This window comes from Enhydra lutris, unplaced genomic scaffold (assembly GCF_002288905.1).
Source record: "Enhydra lutris kenyoni isolate GAN:26980312 unplaced genomic scaffold, ASM228890v2 scaffoldscaffold55, whole genome shotgun sequence".
NCBI classification, from domain to species: domain Eukaryota; kingdom Metazoa; phylum Chordata; class Mammalia; order Carnivora; family Mustelidae; genus Enhydra; species Enhydra lutris.
The window spans coordinates 13,330,167-13,355,665 of NW_019154139.1; the positions used below are offsets into that span (position 1 = coordinate 13,330,167).

A 25,499-nucleotide genomic window follows, 5' to 3' on the forward strand; every position below is an offset into this window, starting at 1 on the left:
TCCTCCTCTCCGGGCCTGTTCTCCCCTCCTTTGGGTTTTTCTCTCCAGGCCTCCTCCTTCCATTCCACGGTCACACCCCCGCCCCCCTTGCCCAGCCTATTTCACCCACTCTTTCCGTAGCTTCATAGCTTCGGAGGACTCTCGGCGCCCCACTCTCGGCTTTAGGGCTGGGAGGCTGGAAGTCCATTCAATGGGATGTCGCGCGCGGGGCTCGTATGCCAGGAAGAAGAGCAAGAATGAAATCAGAACGGGGAGGGGCGTGTTGTGCGTGCAGGGGTGTGTGTGTGGGGGGGGGGGTTGGTGGTGGTGGTGGCAAAGAAATGCAGTTTTCCCGAAAGAACAGGGAGCCTTGGACTGGATTCTTGGATACAGAGCCGCAAATAATGCTGTCAAAGCCCTTCATCGTGGCTCCTCGCAGCCTCAGGCTTCCCCATACCCTGCCCACCTCGGAAAGAAGCGGCGAACCCGAGTAGAAGTGGAGGCGGGGAAACTTCCTACTTCCCACGACGGTGGTTTTGTACATGGGGGAGTGGACAGGCTGCACGGCCCTGCGAGCCTGCCGGCGTCTCGACAGCGGCAGCTGCGGACCCGTCCCTCTTCCCTTCCCCCTCTTTCCGCGAGGCTGGCCAAGCCCGAGGCGGCCGGGAGCGGCCGGGGTGGGGGGAGAAGGGCGGGGAGCTCCCAGCTTGCACGCTTTCATCCGGACCCCGGCCGGGATTCCGGCTCCGGGTGTTGCTTCCACCCGCGTGCGAGCGAGCCAGAGAAGTGGAAGGGAGGAGCCTCGCGCGAGGAGGCGGAGCCCAGGCGGGGGAGGCCTCTAAGTCCGTGCGGCTGTGGCGTCTGCCATTGGCCGACCGCGCCGTCACGGGGTGGGGGCGGGCACCGAGGCGCGCGCTGGCCCCGCCCCCGCCCGGAGCCCGACCCGGGCTCGCGGTCCCCCCCAGCTGCACAGACATGACACAGACACACAGTCACTGCAGCTGCTGAGCGAGCCCGGCGCTCTGGGCACGCGGCGGCGGGGCCAGCCCGGAGCCCGGACCCCAGCGTCCGCCCGCCCGCTCCCCTCTTCGCCGGCCCCCGCGCGGCGGCCCCCGCCTGACCGGGCGCGGGAGGCGGGGATCGCGCGTCGGCTCCGGCCAGCGGCGCCCGGCTGCCGGCGGCGGCTGCAGCAGCCGCCCAGCTCCGAGCGCCGGGCGCTCGGGGAAGCCGGCGCGTCTCGGAGGCGGCGGCGGCCGAGGCCGGCGAGCGCTCCCGGCGGCAGCGGGGCCGCCCGCCTCGGCTCCCCGCACCCACCGCTCTGCGCCCCGCCTCCGCTCCGGTGACCTTCCCGGGGCGCCTCCCCCGGCCCCCGCGCCCCCGGCCCCGCGCCCCAGGCCGGGGCGAGGCCCTCTCCAGCGCCTCCTTCCCGCGGAGCCGCGGGCGGGCGGGCGGCGCAGGCCCGGGGGGAGGGGGCGCCGCGGCCGGCTGCAGCCTCTCTACCGCCTAGCTCGGCGTCCGGCCGGGTCGGACCGCTGCTGCCCCGCCGCCGAGCGGAGCCCGGGCGCCCGAAGCTGGGGGCGCGGCCGCTCTCGCCTCGCGGGGCCGGGAGCGGGCAGGCCCTGCCCTGAAGGGGCGAAGCGGCGGGGAGCGCGGGAGGTGGAGCCGGCCCAGGCGGCCGCCCGGCGTCTCTCCCCAGCGCCCCCTTCCCGGACCCAGCCGGTGGAGGACGCAGGCCCCTGCCCATGCGGGGCGCCCCCGGCTCGGAAGAGTCCTTGGGGCAGGGATCAGTTCCAGGCAGCGGCGCCGGAGGGAGAGGAAGAAGGGACAGTGCTCAGCTCCGGCGGCCCGGACCCCCCCGCGCAGCGTTTGGAGCCGGGGACCGCCCGAAGTCTGCGCTTGGCACCGCCGCTTGAACTAGGGCAGCGCCTGCTGGGACCCCGACCTCGACCCGGACCCCCTGCGCCTTGTAGGAGGAGGCGGCGGTACAGCCGCGGCACCCAGCTCTTCCGCGGTCTCTCTGTGTTTGGCGGCAGTCACGGCCAAGGTAAGAGCCCGGGGGTGCTTGAGAGCCTCCGCGGGGGGCGCCCTGATGAGCCGCGCCGGACAAGTTCTCCGAACCTGTAGCTGGTACCCCCTGTGAGGGCACAACCTCAGCTCCTGGGTCAGGAGCCCTGGACAGGCCGGAGGGAAGTCCAGAAGTCTCTGATGTCCCCAGGACCCTTCCTAGGGACTGCCCCGCTCCTAGGCACAGAGGCTGCTAACCCGGGGCAAACAAGGACGAGTTTCCCGTCAACAGCGGGAGGTGGTGTGCCTTCATCTCGCATCCCTCCCCCTCGACCCCCCCCCCCCGCCCCGTCCCCGCAGCTTGTTAGTTATGGGCACCTGCTGTGTTTTTCCGCTGTCCCTCTTGGGTGATCCTCACCTGTTTTTCCTGGTGTGATGCTGTGAAGAAGTTTTCTTTGCTCCTTGTGGTAGAGAGTCAAGGCGATTTAGGGTGAGCGGTCAGAGCTTTCTAGTTCCTCTGTAGGACAGAGTGTTTGGGTGGCAGCGCTGTCTGTAGAGAGGGAACCTAAGCAGAGTGGCGGTCCTGTTAGACGAAGCTGCTTAGGATGAGTGATCCCTGTATAGCGATCCAGGCGTTTGCCGCTGAAGGGTGCAGTGGCTGACTCCGCTAAGTTCCTGCATCCTTAAGTTATTTTGTTTATTGCTTTATTACCTTCTTTAACATTTCCCCTTTTAAGGAACCTCGATCCTACAAGGCTGTCCTTGGCAGTTTGAAATTAAACCTGTGAGATTTCCCTGGAACAATCTGATTTTAAATGGGTCACTTAGGAGGGAACAGATTGTCTCTCCTACATTGAATCCATCCCCCCGGTGACCCTGTTTAATGGGGATGGATTTTTCTCGTCCCTGAGCTGATGTACCTCGGTTGAGCAGGTTTCTGTTGAACTCTGAATCCGTGAATTTTGTCACTCAGTCCATTACAATGATCTCCTGAGGGAGCAAAATAGCAGTTTCTATTTTCCGTGAATGCCACAGGAAGTTTTACAGGGTCTTATGTAAGTTCCCCAAGAGAGCACTCAGGCTTCTGCTTCCTTCTTGGTGGGGAGGGGATGGGGGAGGATGATGAGAAGCAGCAGGTTGGGTGGTCACATCCCCTAAATGCAGGTTGGTCCCTCTCCGACACAGGTGGAAACCCAAAGTGCTTATTCACTCCATGGATGCAGTCACTTCAGGCTCATTTTTCTCCTTACCTCTCTTGTCTTCCCTCCCCAGGAGTCAGCTTTGGTAGACTTAAGGGAAGGTTCTAAATTAGGGAAGGAATAAGTGGTGTTTTCTTTTTGCTTCTCTCACAAATGGGTGACATGAATGAATTACTCACAGGCATGAGTCCTCACTGGGGATTAAAAACAACAACAAAACCTGGCTTTAAGGTTTCACACATCTTAGTGTACCTTTATGTTTCAAGAGTGTTTTACTTCAGTGAAAATTGTTTGAGGAGAACACACATTTATCGAGGCTGGCTCCGTTAATTCTATACCAGGAAGAAAACTAATTGAAACAGAGAGGCAGAAGTCATCAAGATTTAGACATTAGTGGGTTTTCAAGTAATAGCAAGGACAGGAAACAAATCGGCCCAGTAGGATAGGGAGGTTTTTTAAAGCAAATGTTGGATCACTCCGGAGTGGGCAGTCGTCCACTGACAGGTGTGGGTCCTTTTCCTTCACGTAGTGAAGCGTGTTGGCTAGTGGGTTAACTTTCTGGTGTGAGGTAATGCAGATCACATTGGCTTTTAAACCAGAACTGTAAGGGCCTTGGAAATGAAAGGTCAGATTTTCCGGTGTCCTCCTAGGTCCCAGCAAGCTTCCATCTCGTTGTGGGGGAGGGGGATCTGAAGGTTTCCTTGGGGTTCTGGGTTCGTGAGCTGTGCTTTATTTAATGTGGATGCAGAATGCAGGAGTGTCTCCATCCTTCAGCCACCTACGGTGGCAGGACACTAGGGGGACTAGTCTTCTATTCCACCACCAAGGAAGAAAACACAAGGACCCATGTTACAAAAGGCTGTGGTTTATCTTTAGGGTTCATGAACTTGACTTTTTGGTACTTGATGTATGCTTGCATGAATGAGTGAATTCCAAATGCTTGAGCGATGAGCCTGATCACATCTAAATTGTCTTTTGGACAAGTCAAGACTCTGTGCATATGAGGGTTACACATTTTCGGGAGACAGAACCTCCTGCAGAGTCTGTCCTTTGGGCATGAGACCATGCTAACTTTGTGTTCCCTGAAGGTTTGTAATCAGAACTGACCTTTTTTTTTGGGAGGGGGTTGGATTGCATGTCACCTACAGTCTTCATAAAAATCACATAAAATCAGCTATTCTAAATGGTCTCTAGAATCAACTCTGTCAAACTTGAAATTTCTCACTGTCATCCTTTAAAAATACATACCTTGTATTTTTGCCATATAACCTCTGACGGTCAGATATGCACTTCTGTCTCAGATGCTCTCTGCACTTTTAACAGCATTAAATCGTTAGCGTCTAGGTTTCTTCCAGCAGAATTGGAAGATAATTCTATTTTGCTGAAGAACAAAGCCCCATTGCCCAGGCTTTACCCACGTGGCCAGATCTTATCAGAGCTGACTCCAGAGGTGGGCAGGCAGAGTCCAAGAAGAGATTGCCCTGTTCAGAATACTGGCACCAGAAAAGGCAGATGTCACAGATTTAGGACTCACAGTTTTCTAAAGGCCCCAACTCAGCATATGGAATTAGACTCAGTGTTTGGAACCTGTGAACCTCCATGAGTTGTTACATTTTCCTGAACTCTGGGGTCCGGTAGACACATTGGTGATCTTTTACCCATATGTGTAGTGCATATTTAGGTAGTTTAAAGGGAGCTATTGTTGTGGTCTAAGGAAAATGGCCAGCATAAAGCTTTATTTCTGCTATTAAAGCTTTATAGATTGATTCTCATAGGCACAGTGTAGCCAAGGGGTAAGAGATTGGAGCAGGAAAATACTATTAAATTTACCATTTAGCATCAACTAGTGAAAACCGGTCCCGGAAAAGGTATATACTGTGGTCCTAAGGCATGAATGAAGTCTTGTAAATTCCAGGGAAGCCAGGTGCCAGAGGGAGAGTAAGGAGTTGAGGCAGAATTCCGGTCTTCTTTAGGGTCTGTGGATCATGGAAGGCGTCTTTGAGCCAAAGTTCTCAGAGAGTAAGGAGCACACAAGGTGGCGGGGTGGGGGGGCGGTAAGTAAGTCCCAGGGGACTGAGAGCTCCAGGCACCCTGCCACTGACACCCTTGAGCAACACGGACAGCTCACAGGATCAGCAAGTGTGTTGAGGCTTTGCTGCTCTCCTCCCGGGTATTTGACTTTGAGAGGTCCTCCGGCCCCTCCCTTCCTCTCTGACCACGTTTGACTCTTGGAGGGCAGTAGGCAGCAGCCAGTAAAGTTACAGCGTAAGCAAATGTGTTTTAGAAGACGTTTCTCCTTTTAACATGACAAATAATAACTGAACATCTATTACGTGGCAGGTGCCACGCTCTGCGTGGAGGCTACAGGGGTTTCACATTTCATTCAGGGAGGCGGAAGTCCGGGGAACGAACCATCATCACGAGCTAAGTGCAGTCCTATGGGTTTGCGCAAAGGACGAGTTTGAGGTTGCCGGAGGAGTAGTGAGGAAGGGGGACCCAGGTAGAAAGAACAGCATGGAAACCTTAAAATATGTACTGTGTATGGAGAACAGTCATTAGTTAAGGTGGCTGGAAGGTTTTCTGGGGGAGGGGAAGCCTGGTGTTCCAAGGTAGATCATTTAATAGGAGTCCATGCTGGGGATTGGCTTCATGCTCCATGACAAGAATGGTTTCTGGACAAGATCCAAGAGCACTAGTTGCTTATCCCACATTGTTAATAAAAACAGGGAAAGGAATTTTCTTTTTTGTCCTTTATCCTTCTACATTGAGCACTTTGCCAGTTCTCTAAAACAACGGTTAGAATGCAAATAAAGAAAGGGTCCCTTATCAACCGTTAAGTCCGCCCTCTTGTGTACGTGCATTCCATCTGGGGCTTTCATTCTGTGATTATGCTGCAGTGGGAGAAATGACGATGTTACTTGACAAATGATACAGTATAGGGGAAAAGTCCTTCTCTCTGAGAACAAATTCCATTTTGTCAGATCGGCTTCTGGGCAGAGTTATGGCCGCGTTTAGCACTAGAACGAGGTTCTCGTACTTGAATCAGTTCACTTCTAGTCTAAACTTTCTTTGCTGTTGGAAAAGGAAGAGTTGAATGATGAGGATGAGTGTGTGTGCGTGCCTGTGTGCGTGTGTGTGTGTGTGTGTGTGTGTGTGCGTGTGTGTTGTGGGGTGAGAAAACTATAGTAGAGAAGAGACGAGACACTGTAACTGCTGAAGGATGTTAGGGAGAAAGGAGAATATCATTTGCAGCTGTGAGCCCCAGGGCAAAATATATTTGTTTGTTTGTTTTTCAGAAATAAGAGCCAGAGATTGGAGGGAAAAAAGGCCCCGTGTGTGTTTTGCCTGTATCATCGCCTGTGTTGAGTGGGAGGCAGGGTGGTTTAAGTAAAATCAGGAGATTCGGGTCTAGATCGCATCATCTGTTGCTAACTTGCTGTGTGACATTAGAATACTGCTTGACCTCTCTGGGCTTCAGGCATTGTCTCTATACATCAGCTCTGTATCTTGCAACTAGGAATTTAAGGCCCAGAGAGGGAATAGATTTGCCTAAGTTAGTGGCAAAGCTCCGACTGTTTAGGATTTCTAGCTCTGAAATGGGAAGAGGCCTGACCAGTTCACAGGTGTACTCTGCTTTGAAATACAAAACACCACCGGTAGACAATGCTGAAGAAAAGAAGCACGAAGTCTTTGCTGTGTTGCTTATAGATTCTCTGATCTCTCTTTCTGATATATTAGGCCATTCACACATAAGCATTTAGACTTGCCTGCTAACTTCATAAATAATATGAGAACAAGTTGTTTTTGATGTTACCTGTTCTTTGAGAACTACTTGAGAATTAAGTACGTTGTGATAAAAAGCAATGCTGAAAATTTTGATTGTTTCCAGTTGACCCTTGGGGATTTTGCAAAGTCTGGACTCTACCGTGGAAAGGGGAGGTGGAGCGTGATTTACCTGGGAGGCAAGTTCTTGGTTGAGTGTGAGGGAGGGATGTTTGGAAGAAAAAATGAGTGCAGAAAAGCAATCGTGTAGATGCACAAGTTGGGAAAAATGAAAACCAATTTAATTTTATGCCTCCACATTTGTGTTGTAGAAAGAAGCGTTCTCACTACTCAGGCATTGATCTCCTGGCTATAGAGGGCAGTGCTTATTGGAAAGAGGAGAGTCAAAGTGAGTGTAATGTAGATATGAGGGTTTTTTTGTGTTTTTTTTGACGTTAGTATTTCAGTATTGATGCTAAGTATAGGAGTGCCCTATTTTAGCAGAATTTGGCTTCTAAAATCTGATTTTAAAGGCAAACACTTTAAGATAAGTAATCGGGGTACAAAAGATTCTTATTTTACAGAAGGGATTCATAAAAGGCTCTTTTTAATAGCTATTTCCTTTATTGTATTTCAAATTACTTGATTAAGACAATCGTGATGGATGCTTTTGGGGAGTCTTATCCATTACCCGAAACCTAGGATTTTTTAATACAAACTTTTCAAATGTTTTAACATATAAATCCCCACGTTCCCCTGCCAGGGACCCTAATATGGAACTGTGTTACTAAAAGAAGTCTGGTAGTTATATCAACTTCCATAACCACTAGCCAGTACCTAGTGTTCCCTTACTTTCCCATTACTTGGGGGGAGATTTACTTGTCTAACTGCTTTTCTTTCTGGGGATAGCCCTCACCTTCCCGAGTTCCTAAACTGTCCCTACTGAGTTTCTACCTCTAAGAATATATCGAGAACAGAAGTGGTTTAAAAAGTGAAATTAGGTATTGGGACTCCTGGGTGTCTCAGTCGGTTAAGCGTCTGCCTTGGGCTCAGGTCCTGATCTCAGGGTCCTGGGATCTGGGTCCCACTTCTCCCTGCTCAGCGGGGAGTCTGCATTTCCCTCTCCCTCTGCCCCTTCCCACCACTCCTGCATGTTTTCTGGCTCTCTGTCTCTTTCTTTCTCATATGCATTTTAAAAATCCTTAAAAAAAAATTTAAAAAATTAGGTAAGAGTTTCTAGGATTCTGAGCTTTCATAATTGCGGAGACATGGAATTAAACGACTTCTGCGTAGGTATACAGGAGAGGGGATAAACGTAGGAGACGTTTGGAATCTTGTTAGCCTGCTGGCTCGTCCTTTGCTGCAACTGAGATAACTAGGGCTTTTGGGGTTTTTGTTCCTTTATCTTGTAGGAAAGTTTCCAGAAAAGAATTTGTTCTAGGAATGACATAAAATGTAAGGTGTTTGAGGCTCCAGACGTGATTTGGGGCGACCTGGAGTTGTAGATAATCACAGGCTGGGGCTGGAATGGAAAGTGCCATAGCACCAGTCATTTTAGCCTCTCTCCTCGCATTATGGGGCTGCACTTTGGACGGGCAGCGAATGCAGATGGAGACGGAGCCCTGGCTACTGGGAGAGGTTGCTCTTCACGTGGCCCTTGTTTGAAGTACCAAGGCCAATCGGGAAGAAAGGGCTTGCTGATCTTTCCACAGAAGAAGCGGTAGAATTTAGGAGGATTTACAGCAGAACATAGACATGTGGGCATTTCTTTTTTCCTGTTTTTTGTTGTTGTTGTTGTTGTTGTTGTTGTTGTTGGTTTTTGTTTTTGTTTTTGTTTTTAATTTAAATCCAGCAGGGAATCATGGGCTCTCCAGTGTGATTGTGTGTGGTTAGGGATTGCCTTGAATACATCGGTCACCTATTTTATTATTGAGTAAGGGTAACATTTCTGTGGCTCCTGAGAAACACTCCCCTCAGCTTTTGTTTCCAGAACAGTTGCGTAGGTCCATAATATGCCAGCCTCCTTGACTGATGTCAGCTCTCATCTGAGGAATGACATTTCCTGGTTGTCTCCGGAGCCAAGGGCGGTGCGCAGGCAGAGGGATCAGCCCGATAGGGCTTTTCCGCTGCCTGCAGGCACAGCGCCCTGTGCTTAGTAGGTCTGCGCGAAATAAGGAGTGTGGCCACACGGAGCAAGTGTTTGCAGTGCTTCTCTTGAGGGAACGGGAGGTGCTGGGAGAGGGAGGGTGCGTGAACACCAGCGGACGTACAGACTGGAGGCCGCTCCAGGAAGATGTTATTTTAGAAATGAGAAGGACATTTCAGGTCAGCAAACTGAATTCTCTTCGGAGTCACTGTTGTGGTTCAAATGCTGATGGCTTTGTAACAAGGCAAAGGGGAGTATAGTCCCCACAGGCCTGGTGGCTTTCCTTTGCTCTCACTTTGTGGGGATTTGGACTCTTCTGGTACCAGACGAATGGGCGTGCCCTACAGCCTGTCAAACCTACAAGCCAGGTGGCCTGGAAAAGCGTGGATGGTTGCTGATGCTCTTCCCAGCGCTGGGGAGGGTCATTGTGGAGTGACCTGCGGGAAGCTGGGGCGTGTGGCTGCCTGGGAGGAGGAGGAGGAGGAGGAGAAGGAGGAGGGCTTGGGAAAGCTAGGGAAGGCTGGAGCTCTCTGTCTCCTCCGGGAGACCTCTCCACTACCATCTTGGTGTCTGTTCTCCTTTCTCTGTTTTCATGAATCCCTCCCCCCTGGGCTTTAACATGTGTGACGTTCTCTGCCACAGAGGCAGAGCTGTCGTGTGGAGACCCCTCCAGGGCTAGAGGAGACCTTGGACCCCATTGGACCAGCACCTTCCTTTCACACCTGTGGGTACTATGTTCAGGGAGGTACACAGAATGATCCAGAGAGGAGGCAGGACCAGAACCCGGGCTTCCCGACCTCCGCATGTGGCCCGTGGCTGTGCCCTCTCCCACATGTGACTTCTAGGTATCTGTCTTCCGCCCCTTTCCTCAGTCGCTCTACATCAGCCTGTTCCACGCCCAAAAGTGTGTTCCTCAGTCCCTCCTCCGTGCCTGGCTCCCTTCCATTCGATCATTTCGTGTCATGCCAGCCTTACAGCACGCTAGGCAGTGGGTGCTCTTACTCTCCCACTTGCCGGGTGTGGAAGCTGAGGCTTGCCCGGCTCACACGGCCATGAAACATGGGGCCAGGACTCCACTCAGTCTGCTCTCTCAGTACTGGCCTTGCCCTGGCTTCCCCACCTGTCTACATTGGCTGTCAGCTTAGTTTCCCCACTGTCTACACTCGTCATCTGCCCCAGGACTCTGCAGGTCTTCTCTAGTCCTGGCCTATGGGCTGCTGCCTAAAAATGTCCCTTGTTTTCCTCCTTGGTCCTGATACTGCTTCTCCCTTTACTGGATCAGACTCCTCCATCCTCCCTCCTTTCTCTGTTCGCTCAGCATCTCTCCTGCCTCCAGGCCCCGGGCACTCCGGATATCCTTGATGGCATTTCCTTCACTCATTCAACATCCATTCAGCCACCACAACTCAGGCAGCATTCACTGAACTCTCACGGTGTGCAGGTCTCGTCTTAACACTGGAAACTGGAGGTGAGATCACCTGCCATCATTGGTAGCCTGTCTCGGTGAGGGCAGTAGATGCTAATAAAGGCACGAATGAAGGACAGTGGGCACAGTGTGTTGGGTGGCATTCTGCTTGAGGGAGTCCAAGAAGAGAATGTTCCATCTGGATCTTACTGAACAGGAGATGGAAGAACAGCATGGGAGGAGGCATTGCCCCTGAACCCTGAAGACTCTGCTTTTCCTCTTCTGCTTGACGCTCTCAGTGTCCCGACATGTTTCTTACTCCCTTACTTGTGGGTCAGCTCCTTAAGCACCATGACTAGGTCTGCCCTTCCGTGTACCTGTGGGTATGTCTTGCTACACTCCTAGCACTTAGGAATCCTAGAGTAATCAATCATTAAATTAAATCGAAAGCCTGCTGTCCTTGCCCTCAAGAAACGTCGTTGGAGAGATTGAAAGATTGTGTGATAAGTTAAGCAACAATACAAGTTTCAAACGAACGGTTCAGAGCAGGAACAGAAGGCATGCTTCAGTGCCATGAATGTCTGTGGATTATCGAAGCTGGATGTGAAGTCAGAGGCGGGAGTCTAGCTGCGTGAACTCGGTGGAGGTAGGATTTGAGTTGGGTCTTTGGACGCAGGATGGTTAAAATCAGAACAGAAGAATTATAGGGAGGTCAAGGGGCCGGGTTAGGTTGACGAATAGGTATTTCTGGGTTACAGGAATAACCAGCGTGGGTTTCTGTTGGCAGGAAGTTGGAGATGAACTTGGCAAGCTCGGTTAGGGGCTGCGGGCTCTTGGAAGGCAGGGCAACTTCTGAGCAGGAGGATGGTGTATTCAAAGCCCTGTTTTAGGGGCGCCTGGGTGGCTCTGTCGCTGAAGCATCTGCCTTTGGCTCAGGTCATGATCCCAGAGTCCTGGGATCAAGCCCCGAGTCAGGCTCCCTGCTTAGTGGAGAGCCTGCTTCTCCCTCTCCCTCTGCCTTTCCCCATCGTTCGTGCTTTCTCTTTCTTTATCTCAAATAAATAAAATCTTAAAAAAAACCAACCCAACAACTCCGTTTTAGGAAGATGAGCCTAGTAGCAATATTGGGGTCAGACTGGAGTGGGGAGAGGTAGAAGCTGGGAGGCCGTAGAACAGGTTTTTGCCTTAGTTCACGCACGAAGCTGTGAAGACCACTGGGCTAGAATGGGTACGGTGAGGATGGAAGCCGAGGGAAGCTTCTGAACTTTTCTCTGACCCCCATCATCAGTACAGAAGTCTGAGATGATCTTCATTGCCCGCTGGAAAGCGGCTTCCTTGGAATAAAGTTTGCTTGTGAAAGTACTAGCAGTTCTTGAAATAGCGCTCTCTCCCTTGGTGAGGCTGGGCGTGGGGATGGGGCTTGGGCTTTTATGAAGGTGGGGGGTTGTTTCAACGAGCCTAGGGTTACAGAACAATCTTCTTCCTAGCCTTGGATGATACCCAGTAAGAGTCGTGATAGAGACAATTCTTCTTTTCCTCATGAGTGGTTCCCAGAGCGCCTGCAGTGGACTGAGCAAAACGGCCAGAGCTTGGACATCTGGGCTCCAGATATACCATAAAAGTGAAGCTGCGCTGAATTTGCCGGGGCTGGTGGTGTTTCTCTGCCCGAGGACGGCCTTGCTGGGAGCTGGCAGTACCCCCCTTTCAGAACTGCTGCAGAAGCCATTCTGGATAACTGAGGTTTTCAAGTAGGCTAACCTGAGCCCTTACAGATAGGAGAGCCTTTATTTTTAATCTTTCAAGAACAAGGGCTTTTCTAGAATATTCTGTGTGTTTACGCTCAGCTGGCTCACACTTGGCCCCTGGAAAACTTCCAGCTTTCTTATCAGGACACATAAAGCTTGTTAGGAACTGGCCTCTGGCTTTCTCAGCAGCTGCGTCCTCAGTGCTGACCTCCAGTGTTTTTTCTTTTTCTTTTTCTTACTGGTCATTTTCCCCCAAACCTGCCATGCTGTGCACATACCTCTCCTTCTGTGTGATAAGCTCTTTCCCTCTGTCTGCCTTAGGACGCCTCTGTTTTTCCTGCACAGCCCAGCTCCAGCAGCCCTTCCTGCTGGGTTTTTCTGAGACGGGGCGCTGAACTGCACCTGTGCCCCGTGCCGGCCTCTGCTTCTGCACCTCGCGTTGCACACTCGCAGTGCTGCAGGCTGGCTGCCGTGCCAGAGCGCGCGAGCCCTTCAGCGGAAGAGAGCATCTTAGGACGGGGTGGTTTGGGGGGGGAGCTGCAGGGAATCTTCGGTGTTTTACTGCACGCTGGACCAGCCTGTCTGCTCCCTGCACCGTAGCCTGTCTGCTCCCTGCACCGTAGCAGTGGTGGTTATTTGGGATTTCATTTGCTGTCCAGGCATAATACAAGCCCTTTCTTGCTGAACCTGGGGGATTCCAGTGTCCTGCTGGGGCATATGTGTGGATTAGCTTCTGAGGGATTCCCGAGCTGGAAGAGTGCCCATGACCAGCGTGGCCAACGTGCGGGTAGAGGTGGAGAAGATGAAAGTGGGCAAGGGGCCCTTGCCACCTCTCCAGACCCAGACCTGCCTTTCCCCAGACCCTCCGGGCTCGGCGCTGAAGTTCGGTGGGACAGAGCTTGAAGAACCTTTGTCTCCCCGTGGCTTCCCTTGTCTCGTCCTTCTTGGATGTTGCTGTGGTGCCCTCATCCTCATTGCACCCTCTTCTCTCTGCCGCCTTAACGTTGCATTTCTCTGCTCTCCCCATTTTCTTGGATCTTCAGCCTCGTCTTTCTTCTCACCTTAGGCGTTTTAAACCCTGACAGAGAAGGTCATCCCTTTCCCGCAAGTGGATTCTTCCTGGCTATGCTGTTGGTCCCTAGGTGCTGATGGAGTCTTTGCCCGTGGTTTCTGTTTACTGGGCTTCACACCCATCGGATGTCCTTGGGAGAACCATTGCAGAGTGGTGTTTGGGGTGGATTGAGAGATTATCCATGGTGGGGAGGTCTGGGAGGATGGCTAAACTTGTACAGAAACTCAGCCCCAGCGCCCAGAGCCGCTCCTTCAGATAACCAGCTTGCCGCTCTTGGATGTTTAGGATTGCCTCTAGTACTTGTCAGGTCCGTTTGGGTTTTTATCACACTGTCGTTGTAAGCCAGACACTGTGCTGCACGAATAGGTTTGCTTAGCGAATCATGGAAGAGTGATAGATGAACCCCGGGCTTATCAGAGGGTGTGTGAGATCCAGGCACCAGCCACACTTTATAGACTTGCACTTGGCATGACGTTGGTTTCATGGTTCATGAAGCCCTGCTGCTTTTCCAGGGGTGGTCTGACTTAATACACACCAAGGGATGCTTTCTCTGGCTCTTCCTGATTGAGATTTCCCTTTTTCTTCTGCTTGGATTTATCCATGGCTCCTATTGAAACAGCATTTTTGAGCTCATTAAATCTGTTAATGTGTGTGTAATGCTTAGGACAGAACCATACACAGAAGGCACTCGGTAAGTATGAGCTATTGTAATTGTGTTATTATTTAACGCTTCCTTTTCTCTTTCTCCTCTCTCCATCACTATGTGGTCTTTGCCCCGGACTCGTGGACTTATGGTGGTTGTGCTTGGCAGAATAAGGAGATACATGGCTCCTGGGAAGGGGGTGGGCAGAGGAAGGGGCCACAGGCGTTGTCTCTCCAACCTAGGTCCAGAGATCTCAGAAAGCTTGCAGAAACCCTGAACATCATGGCAAACCCTAACCCACTCATCACCTGGGGCCATTTCCCCGGAACTTTCTGTCCACCTTGCTCTTTTCTCTTCTTGGGAATTGGCCCTCTGCCTGGGAAAGGAGATGCGAGCCTGTCAGTGGGATAGGAGAGGACTCTTCCTTAGCAAGCTGTGTTACAGAGTATTTAAAATAATAGTAACAGTAATACTGGGGATAACAAGTGTAGTGTATATCCATTGAGTGCTTCTTAGGTGAACAGGAGACATGTTTTCCATGCGTGATGGCTTTTAACCCTGCTCAGCTGCACAGTTCATTTGACCCATGGGGAAACTGAGGTGCAGAGATGGGGGTTCTGCCCACGTGTAAAGCCAGAGACTGGAACCCAATTCGGTCTGTAGAACATACCCTCTTAATCTCTGTCCCGTAATCCACCGGCCCAGGTGTCTTGATACTGGGATGTACATACCCCTGGGGATACACGAATGAAGCCTTTCCACGGAGGCTGCAGGTATGGCTGGTTTTAAGGGAATCAGTTTTCAGATTTTCAGTCTCACATATGGATCCTCCCCTGAAATTGATTGGACGGAGACCATCACTCCCAGGTCCACGGATCCTCCTTCCATTTTCCCAGTCATTCCCCCCGACCCCACCCTGTTTATGAGGGCGCAGCTTTTACCCAGCACCAGTCTCCCCCTGGGACACTGCTCTTGAGTACCAAACCCTTCAAAGGGCCCCAGAGAGAGGAGCTGTTGGAAATGGGTGGGTGGGAACCTTCTGCTAATGCAGGCACGGCCACAAGGCACCCCATAGCACACTCTCTCACCTGTTTACACTTGGGGTTGGAAACAGGACATCTGGGCCCCTTCCTCGTGCTAAGGAATGATAGACATTTTTCAGATCTCAAAAACATAACTTGCTCTTGAATTTTTAAAATGAATGATGGGTCTCAGATGGTTAGATTCTGTTTTAAAAATGTGATGTGAAAGTTTTATTTTAAAGTGTTACTGTTTATAATATGCCGGGAATTCTGTCCTTAGAAATGAGTTTATGATGAAAACTTCAGATGTCAGCCTAAAAATAGGCAAGGTGGTGCAAATTTTTCAAATTTCAGAATTCAAAACTAGCTGGATCCTTGTGCTAAGATGCTGAAGTTTGGAGTGGACAGTCTCTCAGTTGGTTTCTCCCACAGACCCTTATGCACCTAAATATTTCTCCCCCCCCTAGAATTTCAGGGACATCAGTGTCTCCGGGAGCTCATACATGGCACTCCCGATTAAGCACCCTTGAAATTACATGGATGTTAGTCAAATGTAAACACACTTCACATTCTGATGAAACTTCTGTGCATGAAGTGAGACGTGACCATGTATTCCGAGTGCCTCAGTGGCTCAGGGAGGACTGTTTGAGACATAAATGGTAGAAACCCTGTTCATACTGATGTTAGTGAAAAAAAAAAGGAAGGACTTTATCTGCTCAGGTAACGAAAAAAGAGGAAAGCATTGGGCCGTGCTGGATCCACTCAGGAAGTCATTGCTCTGTCTTCTCTCGGCTCTGCTGTCTTGGGTGCTGGCTTCGTTCTTCAGCAGTAACCCCACGGCAAGGCAGGCTGGCCCTCAGCTGTACATTCTACCCACTGCCCCATTGCAGCCGAGGGAGAGTGGCTCTTCCCCAGTAGATGTGGCGGAAGTCTTGGTCGTGATCTGGTTAGAGGGGTTGAGACCACAGCCTTGGAGCGGGTTGGGGGAGAAGCAATCAGTCCTATTTGAATGGCTCAGAATGTGGGGAGGCTGGGCTAGCAGAAACCTCCAGATGCTCTGTGGGAAGATTAGCGTGAAGATCTTAAAAGTTCAGTCAAACCGACCACAAGTCTCTTCTCTAAACCCTTTTGTTCTCCAGGGTAGGCTTCCCTTACACTCCCTACTGACCAGCACTTGCACCGTTACTATACCCATCTGCCCAGTGACACAGGGACATTAGTGGTACCTTCTGTTTCCTGCTTTGGTAATTGCAAGACTTTTAAGGAAATGGCCAAAAAAAAAAAAAAAAAATCCCTGATGTAGTGTATTTTGTGATTTTTTTTTTTTTTAAGAGCATTGCTATGTGATTAAAGAAAAGAAATGAGAAAATGTAAAATTTCATGTGCATCATTTTGCTGGGGCTGCCGTAGCAAAGGACCACAGATGGTGTGGGGCGGAGGGGGTTGCTTACACAACACGTTTATTGCCCTGCAGGTCTAGAGGCTAAAAGTCCAAGTTCAGGGTCTCAGCAAGGTTGTTTTTGGAGGCTTCTCTTGGCTTGTCGATGGCGGTTGTTTCCTTGTGTCCCCACATGTTCCCTCTGTGTCTGTCTTGTCCCAATCTCCTCTTCCTGCGAGGACACCAGTCATATCAGATCAGGGCTCCGCCCACCCTAGTGACCTCATTTAACTTTATCATCTCTTTAAAGGCCCTGTCCCCGAATACAGCCAGTCTCTGGGGAATCGGAGGTTAAGCCTTCCACCTATGAATTTGGTGGGGGGGGGGGGCACAGTTCAGCCCATAACAGCATTGGTTGTTTCTGCTTTGTGAATGGGTTATGTTTTGAAAAATAACGTTGCTGTATATACCTTGTTTAAAACACCAATTAGTGGGGCGCCTGGGTGGCTCAGTGGGTTAATCCTCTGCCTTCGGCTCAGGTCATGATCCCAGGGTCCTGGGATGGAGCCCCGCATCGGGCTCTCTGCTCAGCAGGGAGCCTGGCTCCACCTCTCTCTCTGCCTGCCTCTCTGCCTACTTGTGATCTCTCTGTCAAATAAATAAATAAAATCTTTAAAAAAAAAAAACCAAAAAACACCAATTAGTAATAGATTCACCTGCGCAAATGCAGACCCGCCATTGCAGGGCGGTGAGTTTGACTCAGTTTGTTGTTTGGGTATACTTTAGCCGTTAATGGGAGTCGAGGGAAGGCCGTGTACTGGTGAGAACTGGTTGTGGGTTTGCCAGCAACGCTTGAGATCGGCTGGTGGGATCTGGACCTTTCCCTTCCTTACCTGTGGCTGCCACTGTGGCTCTGGTTCCAGTGACAACTTCCCGGAAGTTCCCGGAGGGTGGACTGTGGTTGTGAAACAAGTTTCAGGACTTTTTAGAGAGCGGGGGAGGAGGCTGCCCTGGGGCAGGAGTCTCCCCTTTGCCCAACAGCCGGTGGCCGGAGCCGGTTTCCTGTCCTCTGTCCCTCGGAGCAGGTGGACCATGCGGCTTGGAGCTTTGCCGGTGCCCGGCCTGGCGTGTGTGCATGAGAGTATCTCCTCACCCCGTATTTTGTGTCTCAGGCAGCCCAGTTTGCAGGTAAGCGGTTTTAGGAGTCACCTTGACCCAAGTCCCCCAATGGCCACTCTTGTTTCCGAAACTACTTCCCATTCACACACAGGGCTCATCTTTAAACTGCGCAGGTGATGAGCCTGCTGGTGATTCTCCTTGCTGAGAGGCTGTCACTGTTCTCACTCCTGTGTTAATCATTGTTTTAACGTGGCTCGGGTGGTTCATCGTCAGGTCTGCCGGGTGCTTGTCGCGGAATGCCGCGGCTGAAAGATGGGCGGAGTAGTAGGCAGGCGCTTGTCAGATCGTCTCCTCCTCTCAAAACCCCCAGATGCCCTGCGCAGATGCTGCTCACCTCCCATCCAGAGACTTCTCTGCAGCGGGACGTGGTCCGTTCACTGGGAGGAGGGTGAAGTTCGGAAAACTCCAGCCACATCGCAGGGCCCCTTCTTCGTGTGCCGGGGGGGGGGCACTGCGGGCACGGATTTAGAGATTGTCTTTATGGAAAGCGCATCACAGCCCCTGAGAGACTGGGACCCAGCAGGGAGAAGTGTTGGCAGAGCACGGTTTCTTGTAACTTGCAGCTCTGGCCGGCGCAGCCTTGGGCGAGGGCTTCCCGCCTCTGTATGAGCTTCCTGGGGTCGCTGTGACCGAGCACCAGCAGTCGGGGGGCCTGGAACAACAGGAGCGCAGGGAGCGCAGTGTCGCACAGTTCTGGAAGTGGAGTTTGGAGTCAGGCCACCTGAGGGTGTCTGCGGGGCTGTGCTCTGATGACTCTAGGGGAGGGTCCTGCCTCGCCTCTTCTAGTGGGTGGGGTTAGCTGGATCCTTGACGGTCCTGGCTATTGCCACTCCGGTCACAGGGCTGCTTGCTCCCCGTGTGTCGACACATCGTCTTCCCACTGTGTGCAGCTCAGTGTCCAGATTTCCCCTCTTTTGGGAGGACACCGGTTGTATTCCATTAGGACTTACCCTAATGACCTCATTTTAACTGGACTCTTCTTTAAAGTCCCTGTTTCCAAATACAGTCGCATCCTGAGGTCCTGGGGCTTAGGATTTCAACGTCTCTTTTTGGGAGGACACAACCCAGCCCACACAGCTCCCTGAGCTTTATTTTCCCTACTCACAAGGTCCACGATCTGTTCCCACCTCCCGCGTAAGGATCAGACACCATCGCTCAGAGTCAGCACTCTAGAAATGATCTCCCCGGAGTGATGATGGCAGAATGCCTCATTGGATGTTAGATGGGGTTTATTCCTAGTGTCTGGTACGCGGTGAGCATTTGGATCTGGCACGTGACATGTTCGGTGTGATTTTTCAATTAAAAGTCCTCCAGGGAGTGTGAATGTTTGACCCGAGCTGTGCGTTCGCTGGAAACTTGGAGCAGGTTGGCAGCGGACTTGCCTGGGGGAGTGCCACCCCCAGGGTGGGGCTGTGTCCTGGTCATGCCGGAGACCTCTGTCGCCTGCCACGTCCTGACCTGCCGGCGGCTCACTGCTGCCCTGCCGTGCGATGTGGACGTACACCCCCAGACCTCCGTCCAGCTCTTACATCTTTCATGGCGTGCGTGGGAGTCCGTGGTAGCTCTGTGGGTTTGCTTTCGTGAGTTGTATTTTGATTTCAAAAAAGGTTCACAGGGGCAGAGGCCAAGAATGTTTCTAGAGGCTCTTTTTTGTTTTGTCTTAGTAACTCGCAGTGGCAAGAAAAAAAAAAGCTACGAAACAAACAAACTGAAAACTCTCACCCCAGACACTGAAAGGTTTTGGAGTCTTTAGTTCCCTTTTATGTACTTAGTATAGCGTAAGTAAGTATACATGTACCTCCAGACATTTTCTCAGAGGTGCTCAGGCTGTGCTGAGATCTCACTTCTCTGTTAAGTAGATCTTGACCTCATTCCCGTCAACCGGATCAGTGTTTCCAGGGGCTGTGGGTCATTGACGTGGCTTTGCGGCATGTCCTTCCTTCGCTCCCTCATTTAGGGAGTGTGCATCAGCCGCTGTGTGCCAGGCACTGTGCTGGTCCTTGGGGTGAGGAGAACAAGACTTCAGGTCTTCCTTGCACAGGGGTCTCCTTCCTCCACAGCCTGTGGTTCGTTGCAGTTCATGGCGCCTGGGACACGTCGTCTCCCCGCTCCCCATCCTGTTCGCGCACAAAGCTCCTTCGATACTTGCCATCTGCATTTGAGGCTAAAAGCTGCCCTATATCCAATTCCACTTGCTGTTTATGGGGTTGTTACACCATAGTTTGCAAAGCCAGAGAGGCATGGCTTGGTTAGAAGGAATCCTCTCTCTCGCTCCCAAGAGGCTTTCCAGCGGGCTTTGATGACCCATAAAACCCAGCCCCGTTTCGAGCACGAGAGAGCTTGTAACTTGTTTGCCTTTTCTGAATTTGAGTCCTTTATAGAGTATTCTGAGAGTTGGGCCCCGTGAGGCAGCTTATGTCCACGCCTCTCGGATGGGTGACGGAGTCCTGGGACCAGTTCTGTGACCTGGCTGTCTCGCGTGGTGCCACCCTCGGAAGCATGGATGGTGAGATTTAGATGTGGCCATTGAAACGGGAATGCCGGAAAGGACTGTTGGTGTCCCCATGCTGCGCGCGGGCGTTGGCAGCCATCTTGCAGAAGAGTGAAGAGCGTGTGTTGCCTCGTTCCCTTCTGATGGGGAAGGGCATATACCGGTCCTGCCGTGGGGAGCTGGCCCAGCCGGCTTGATCCTTCCGGACCTCCCATCCACTTCCTGCTGGGTAAAATTGGGAGGACTTGTTTACAGGATCTACAGTGAGCTGCCCCGGAAAATAACTTCTCAGGGAGGAAGGGGCCGGGAGGACGGCTTCTACGTGGATGGGAGAAGGAAGGGGTGGGAGGTGTCTCGGTCCATTGTGCACTGGGTTGGTTTTATCTTAGGATGACTCTTGTAACCATCTTCTTGAGAGAGAGGAGGAAGTAAATGTAAGTACTATTATCTAGCTTAAAGTTCTGCACCCTCTCTCTCTATCTTATAGAGATGCTCTTTGGGGCTCCAAAGAGATGTGTGGACCAATTGGTTTATTTGGCAGATGGGGACACTTCTGCCTGGGAGGTCCAAGGGACCTGTCCAAGGTCACACCAACTTAATGGTGAAACCCAGATCCCCTGACTTCCAGCCTCTGGCTGCCTCCCCCGAGCCCAGGTTACCTTCTACATGATTCGGTGGCTCTTTGATGTGACCAAGGCTGTTATCAGGCAGGTGCCCCCCCCCCCCACCCCCGAGAAGTAGCCTGGCCCTCCTGGTGACAGTTGGGTGTCTTTCAGGTTGCTCCAGTCATTCCTCCCTGCTGGAAGGAATAGCAGGGTTGGGTCTCGTTTCTTAAGCGGGGTCTCATTGCTACAATTATTGAATGCATCTTTTAAAGATGAATATAAAACAGCTACCCTCCCAAGCAAATCATAAAACAAATTATGCCCTTGCCACTCAGAACTACAGAAAAACAGCAGGCTCTTCGCAGCACGGAGAGTAATGGCTGCAATATTAAAACAAAGATGAGAAAACCAGGATCCTAGAGCTGGAAGGCAGGGAGGAGAACAGTCCCTCCATCCCCCAGGGATAATGGGTCTCAACGACAGGTCCCTGTGATTTATTGTGCTTAATGTACTTGTTTTTATTTGTCCCCTTCAACACAGAGCTTTGTCACCAAAGAGATTTGATAATGGCCTGTTTGCAGTCACTTAGACTCCGTAATAAAGCGCCACATTTTTGGCTGTCTGGAGATTGCTGCTTCATTGGCATTCCCCCTCCGATTTCACCTTCACGGGCTGAGATGGGATGGAGTGAGATAAGGACTTCTTTGCCGCTCTTGTGTATTCCCGTCAGGCCCAACTCCTGCCCCAGAGCCGGGCCCACTTGGTGGCCGCATGGACCTGGCCTGCTTCCCTCTCTCTTCTCCTGTGACGCTGGGGCAGCGGGAAGGAGCCCCTTATTCCGCCCGTAGTAGTAGATCCTGGGGACTTGGTCTTCACGAATCCCAAACGAGAGTTTACTGCCCACAGCTTTTGGGGTAAGCAAAAAAGGAAGGCAGAGGAGTGGATGTGGGAGGTTTTCCAAAGGAACAGGCTTGACTTAACGGCTGCAGGTGTTCTGATCGAGGTGGCCAGCTGCTTTGCAAAGTAGATGAGTCTAATTGATTTCCTTGTGAGCGAGTCAGCCTCAGGTGTCATTTCAGCTACCTCCTCAAAGGCCTGGCCTCCTTCCGGCCACTGCCCCTAACCTGATGAGGTGTGGGCAGAGAATTCCCGAAACAAAATGGGAAATACCTAGAGAAGAGCCCCAAGTCTTTTCTAATCCCACGTTTCCTATCTCTGAGGACCTCTCCTGGTGTTCTGTCATCAGGTCTGGCCAGTGGGGAAAGCACTGCTGTGTGGCATCCACACTTGGCCTTGAGGGCAGTGTTGGGAGAGACTGTCTCTCACTGTGAGCTTTTCTGAATACTGGGAGAGAACAAGCCTCTAATTCCAGGAAGCTCAGACAGGAAAAAAAAAACTTCTTTAAAGTGTGGAATCATCAGCAAAAGTCAGGAGCACACAAAGCCTGTGTGGGGGTGGTCAGCATCTGGGATGCCTGTAGGTGGGGTGACCCCTGTGTGGGGGGTGGTCAGCATCTGGGATGCCTGTAGGTGGGGTGACCCCCTGTGTGGGGGGGTGGTCAGCATCTGGGATGCCTGTAGGTGGGGTGACCCCCTGTGTGGGGGGGTGGTCAGCATCTGGGATGCCTGTAGGTGGGGTGACCCCCTGTAGGCAGGGTGACCCCCTGTAGGTGGGGTGCTGCAAACACCATCTTGTTCGCACATTCTAGCCGGTTGACGGCATCATTGAGGGTGATGTGGTGCTGACTATGTTCTGTTGCTCTGGGGTCTTTGTCATTCCACTCACATGAGGTCCCCAGAGGAGTCAGATTCATAGAGACAGAAAGCATGGTGGTTGCTGGGGCCTTGGGAGAGAGGAGGGTGGGTAGTTAGCCCTTAATGGTTGCAGAGTTTCAGTTTGGGAAGATGAGAAAGCTCTAGAGATGGTGGTGGTGACGGTTGCACAAGAAAGGGAATGTGTTTAATTTCACTGAATTATACACTTAAAAATGGTTGCAGTGGTCCATTTTGTTAAGTGTATTTTGCCACAGCAGAAAAAGTAGTGGCTCTCTGTGCCCCCACCATGCTCTCGTGTGATCCCTTGCACGTGGCACGAGTGGGGCTTGGGGCTTGCTCGAAGCAGTAGAATACAGCAGGGATGATGGGGTGTTACTTCTGTGACTATGGTTGCTGGCTGACTCGCTGTCAAGGCTCTCCTTGTTAGCTTTATGAAGTTGGTGTGCTGGGAAACCCCACATGGCTAGGTGTTGTGGGGACCCCCCCCCAGCCTGCCACCAGCAAGGAGGCTATCCCCTCAGTCCGACAGCACAAGAACTTGAGCATGCCTGTAGGTGGCTTCCCTGCCAGAGCCTCCACGGGAGGACACCCCCTGGACACCTTGATGGTGACCTTGCGTGTTTCTGAGCAGAGGACCCAGCTCAGCCTTGGCCAGACTCCTGAGCTGTAGAAACGGTAAGATGGTACATGTGTGCTGCTTCAAGCCACCGGCTTGTTGGTGATTCGTACAAGCAACAAACGGCTAACCCAGAGCCCCACGAGGACACTTGGTCTGGATTTCTTCCACTCTACTTCCCCAGCCACCCTGGTCCCTTCAGACCTCTGTCTTCTCTGCTTGTCCCTGGGGAGTGTTTTAGGTCCTGTCACATTCCTTGTTAGAGCCACTTCGCCCTTCAGGTTCCTTCTGACTCACCTTCGTTTTGTGCTTGGAGGGGATGGGACGCATCCATCCCCTGTTGGTGGGAAGAAGAGTAGTTTTCAGTGCCATGAGGGATTTGGCCAGAGACTCTGGGTACCAACTCCACTCACCTGTGCAGGTGAGCGCCTCTCTCCATCCCTCCCCTGCTTACCCATTGGCAGTAGCGTAACCCGATCTCTTGCCTGTCAGTGAAGTGCTCGCTCTACAAACCATAGGCCATCAGGTTTTCTAGGGTGGCTCTGATTTTGAAGATTCTGCCCCATTTGCTGTTCCCGTAAACCATGGGAACTGTCCCAGATGCTCCGTTTTGGTATCTAAACTCCTTTTGGACTGGCTTCCTTGTCGTAAATTAATAAGAGCCGCTGCCATTTTTTGAGCACCTGCTGTATGTCAGACCCGTGATTAATGATTCCCCTGTGTCTTCCCATCAGCCCCGGTGAGGTGGATATCATGAAGCCTGATTTACACAGGAGCACACTGAGATGCAGTGAGGTTTATTTTCCTGTCCAAGGTCACACGGAGAGCGTGTGTGTCCAAACCAGGATTAGAACTCCGAAACCGTCCTCTAACTTGTCTGGGCTCGCTGCCTCGGAAGAGGATGGGGGTATTCCTGCCAGGTCCTGTGTCCCAGTTTTGCTTGGAAAAGAGAGTTGCTGCACGCAGGCCACCTGGAGGTTTCTGATAATTTCTTCCTGGTGGACCACAGCCGGACAATGTGGGGTAGAGGGCACAGCTGAACCCTCAAGCTGAAATAGGGAGGGAAACCAGGTGGTCAGGAAGGGAGGTCCAGTTGGGCTTGGCAGCCCTGGTGGTCAGGATGCGGGGTCCAAAGGGGTTCTCAGCCTTAGCTGTATGTTGGAGTCATCTGGGGGGCTCTTAATTAACATCTACTAATGCCTGGCTCCCACCTCCAGAAATTTTGATTCGACTGGTTTGGGGTGAAGCTTGGGTACAGGGGGAATCCCACACTCCCCAGGAGATTAGCACACGCAGCCAAGATTCAGGGCACTGCAAGGAGGCCCTCCCTATGGCGGGAGGTTGGGCAGGAGGTTGAGGGGACCGAGGCCAGGTGTGGGGGCATGGTCCCAAACACCACCACACTCCTCTCTCCCCATTGAGAAGCAGACTCTGTGTTTATGGCTTTGGCCTTGTACAGTCCAGCCCACAGGACTGGCTTCTAGGAATCCAGTGTGGGGACCCGGTGAGGCAGGCTCATCGTTTGCTCTGGATTCGGTCAAACTCTGCATCTTAAGTGCCATCAACGCAGCCCAACTCAACACACGGTGAAAGGGATGGGGTGTGGGGATCCACACCCCAAAGGCCTTACTGAGTCAGCTGCTTATGTCTTCATGGAGTGCTTTCTGTTACTGGCTAGAGTTAGTGGTTACATCGTGGGGCCATGGCGGTGGGCAGGGGGAGTGTGTATGTATGTGTGTGTGTGTGCACGCGCGCCCGTGTGCATGCGCCTTTTTCCCACGTAGCTGGAATGCCTCCTGGTGAGCAGTGGTAGATGGCAGTCATCTCCCGGGTAGGACCAAAGTTTGATCTGCTGGAGCGGATGGTGTGATGACTTACCTGTCATGGGTACCGTGTACAGCCTCAGCAGGCGATCAGTTCAAAAAGCCTTTGAGAGTTGAAACAGAGAGCCTGAGGTCACCTGGGAAAGGGACACACTGGGTGATTTTTTTCCCTGTTTAATTTGTAACTCTGTGTTAACTGCACCCACTGCCTTCTGTACCCCACTCTGCTTTTCCCTATATGTGGCGTCACTGTTTGTTAATATACTGTGTGATTTGCTTGAATGTAAGCTGATGGTAGCAGGCATTTCTGTCCCTTTATGTCTTGCACACAGAAGGCTCTCAGATATTTGCTGCATGAAGGAGCAAATGGTGGCTTATAGCTGGTATCCTTGGGACGTGGACGGGAAACAGGCTCATCTAAGACTTTTTCCCTTGGTTGAGCTCCGGAAGGAATCACAGGCTTTCCTAGAGCAGGAGGAATGGAGAGCTATGTTTTTTTTGTTTGTTTGTTTTTGTTTTTTTTTTAACCTACCCTCTTGGAGCGGTTGTCTTCTTTCTTAATTAAAATTTATTTTTTTCTTTTAGCAGTTACCTTGTAATGGAAAATGACAGTTCTGCAGGTTTTCGTCTTTTATGTCTTCCAAACTAAGCCCTT

At 51.8% G+C, this 25,499-nt stretch overlaps 1 protein-coding gene across 1 annotated transcript in view; it reads left to right on the forward strand.

Annotated features, from left to right (window-relative positions):
- The first annotated feature begins 1,512 nt into the window (after positions 1-1,512).
- The window catches only part of LOC111157527 (LARGE xylosyl- and glucuronyltransferase 1), a 566,731-nt gene continuing 542,744 nt past the window's right edge, over positions 1,513-25,499 (forward strand). Inside the window, exon 1 of the mRNA XM_022519012.1 lies at positions 1,513-2,023. The gene's annotated coding sequence lies outside the window, so the exon portion shown is untranslated. The remainder of the gene's footprint in view (positions 2,024-25,499) is intronic.